This window comes from Tupaia chinensis, unplaced genomic scaffold, assembly GCF_000334495.1.
Source record: "Tupaia chinensis unplaced genomic scaffold, TupChi_1.0 Scaffold144276_1, whole genome shotgun sequence".
NCBI classification, from domain to species: Eukaryota; Metazoa; Chordata; class Mammalia; order Scandentia; family Tupaiidae; genus Tupaia; species Tupaia belangeri.
The window spans coordinates 8359249-8362761 of NW_006204133.1; positions in this window are offsets into that span (position 1 = coordinate 8359249).

The following is a 3513-nucleotide window of genomic DNA, read 5'->3' on the forward strand; positions in this document are numbered from 1 at the left end:
GCAAGTGCACGTGCCCTATAGCAAAACCTCTCAAAAAAAAAAAAAAGAAATATTGACATTTGGCCTCAGAGCACTCCACTGTTTTCTTTTTTTTTTTTTCACACACACACGCATTTCTCAAGGTGTTTGAAGTCAGGTTTACCTTTATATTTCTCACGCAAAAAAATTAGTAACTTGCTGTCTATCCTCTTCCCCCGCAAAAGGCAAGTATTCTGGCCCCAGATTCTAAACTCTGTCTATAATTGCAAAATTCTTTTGGAAAGATAAAACATCTAATGTTCTGTACATAACTAGTAGTTATCTATTGTACAAGTACTTTGGAAGACATTGGCCCTCTCTAGGATAGTGAAATGTGTATAGCTCTCCTATGATCCAACAAGTCCACTCCCAAGAATGTACACCAGTAAATCAGTTACACACATAGACCAAGGAACTCATATAACAATGCTTATAAGGAGCCTAGCTTGTAATGCATGTGAGTGGAAACTCAGTTCATCTGTCAATTAGATAGTAAAGTGTGGTTCATCTTCACAGATTAATTCTAGACCATAGTAGAAAAGGAATGAACTATACCTACTTGTGTGAAAATTGAAGTCTTAGAAAATTAGGTTGAGAGAAAAGGTCAGAGATATTTTCTGAAGATCGAATAGGAATGACAATAATATATTTTTGGAGACACATGTACTGATAAAACTATGGGGAAAAAAAAGACAAGGGTTTATGGTATGACCAAACAACCCCCCCCGCCCCTGAAGTGATTTCTCAGACCCCACGCCACCCATCAATCTCCTGCAAGCACATGTGCCTTGTAGCAAAACTAAAATAATAATAGTAACAACAACAAAATAAACTAAGGGAAGGAAGAAAATAAACAATTCAGTAAGTGATGATATTATAATAGGGAGGCAATAAGTGGAATCAAGATAGAGAGTGTCACAAACTTTAAACTTTTCGTTAAAAGTTGAGTCTTGGATCCTCTCTTTATAAATTCTTTCCTTCTTAATACATTCAAAATTGTGCATGTTGTGGGGGATTAACCCCCTTTAATAAAAAGAAAATGAATAAAAAATAATGGGCTGAAAATGGTATTGTAAAGACTGAAGAGGTGAAGGGGGACTGAGAGTGTTAAGACAGAACTTAGTGATTAATATTTCAGCACTGTATTAAGTGTCATGTGTTCCAATTTCAAATGATACGTTAAGTTTTGAAGAACTCCAGAATGTTCAGATTTGACTTCAATATCTGGTGAGAATGAATTTTTCTAATATATGAGGGGATAGAAGAACTGAACTGTAAATGCAAATGGAATGAACTAGAATAAATCGTGGTTTAAAATATCCACAGATAGGAACATGAATATAACATCTGTGAGAAAGTAACTTTGGCTACAAGTTTGGCTATAAAGTTAGTAAAAACTGATATCTCAATGACAACTACAATTTGTGAAGTTAAAGATCTCTGTAGAGGGTATATATGGAAAAATCTCAGAGAGTTATTGTATCTCATAGTTTTTATTTAAGACTGAATAAAACAATGGGAAAACAGTGCACCTTGAGAATGGATGTCAAAATATTTTCTAGCTTTTTAAAGGAAAATAATCAGTAATTCTATTACTTAATTTTAGTACCTAATAATGCTGATATAGACTCAAAAATTCCTACCTGTACCTTTTTTTTTCTTACCTTGGAATGGGTTATATATTTATTTCCATGTTAATTTTTGTTCACCAATTTTTGCCCTGAAATTCACAACCTTGATTGCTATACAGAATGCTTTATTTTGTAGGATATAACTTTAAAATTCATCAAGATTTGCAAATGAAAAAATAACACTTAGATATCATACATTTCAAAAACTGCAATATATTTTTAAAAGGTTATTTTTGTTGCTTTGCACCCATTAAATCTGTCTGTCTAGGAAAATTTCTAACCCTTTATTAGGTTTCTAATGTAACCTGTACATTTTAATCTGATTTTCAATAACTGTCCTTTAAGATTCCTGGGCCAGAGTTGCTACATGACACAAGGCTTAAGAGCAGCTCAATAAACATTTGTTGAAGAAACGTATTAAATTAATAAAATGTCTATGAGTGTAGATAGCTCTATTGTACCCTGGAAGCCTTAGGTTTGTGTATTTGTACACTTTTTGTTTATTCTTACCAGTTTGTGTCCTCTTGGGAGCTGAAATTCACAAACGTACTTCCCTAAGCCTTTCAAATATAATATTCTCTCCTATACACCCATTTCTACTTAGTTTTCAAGGTCATAGATTTGCCCGTGAGGTCTCAGGTTGAATAGTGAACACTGACAAGGATAAAGGAGGGAATAAATATGAATAGAAAAACTCTTTTGGAAGGTCAGTGCCATCCTTTGAGTTAATGTAAAGTCACATATTTTGCTTATTTATTTTGAAGGTAAGCAATATTTGCCTCTGCTTGTCACACTGAAATAAAGAATAAAGATTCTCTGTAATTTGTCAAGATACAGTAACATGATAACAACCTCTGTGACCACACTGGAAAAGAAGCGTGCTTTCTCCATTATTTAAATCCTCTTTGTTAAAGAAGTGTTTATTTAAAAAGAACATATTAATTGAAAGTAAAAAATATTTAAAATTTGCTATTTAATAATGTCACAGCTCATTTTTTTTTTTTTTGAGAAGTTTTTGCTATAGGGCGCGGACGCTCACCAGACAGACAGAGACAGAGAGACAGAGAGTGAGAAATCACCCCCCAGGGGGGATGGCCACGCTGCAATCCCTTCTCCAGTCTCCTCTCGGGATCTTGGGCACGCACACACACAAGCCTGGCATGAGTTTTAAGCCACCAGGTCCAGGACGCGAAATGCGGTCGACTACATGGGAGTCCAGCGACATAGCCATTACGCTAATTGCTGGTCCCACAGCTCATTGTTTTAAAACTTTTTTTGTAAGTTATTTTGAAGTCATAATTTTCAATATAAGAATAAGCTTTATATTAAAGCACAATAGTTTACTGGGACCAGCAGTTGGTGGCTATATCGCTGGACTTCCAGGTAATAGACCACGGTTCAAGTCCCAGACCTGGTGGCTTAAACTCACGCTGAGCGCATGTGCGTGTGTGCCCAAGATCCTGAGAGGAGAATGGAAGAGAAGGGATTACGGCATGGCCATCCCTCCTGGAGGGGGTTTTCTTGCTTTCTGTCTCTGTCTCTCTTTCTGGTGAGCATATGTGCCCTATAGCAAAAACCTCTCCAAATAAAAAAAGCACAATAGTTTATTAAAAATAAACCAAAAGGCAGACCAACAGTTGTTTTAATGGCTATGTTCCTGGACTCTCATGTAGCTGATTGCGGTTCAAGTCCTAGACCCAGTGGCTTATACTCACGCTGATCGCATGTGCATATGTGCCCAAGATCCCGAGAGGAGAATGGAGGAGAATGGATTTTAGCATGGCCATCCCCCCTGGCTTTCTGTCTCTCTGTCTCTCTCTGTCTCTCTGGCAAGCACATGCATCCTATAGCAAAAACCTCTCCA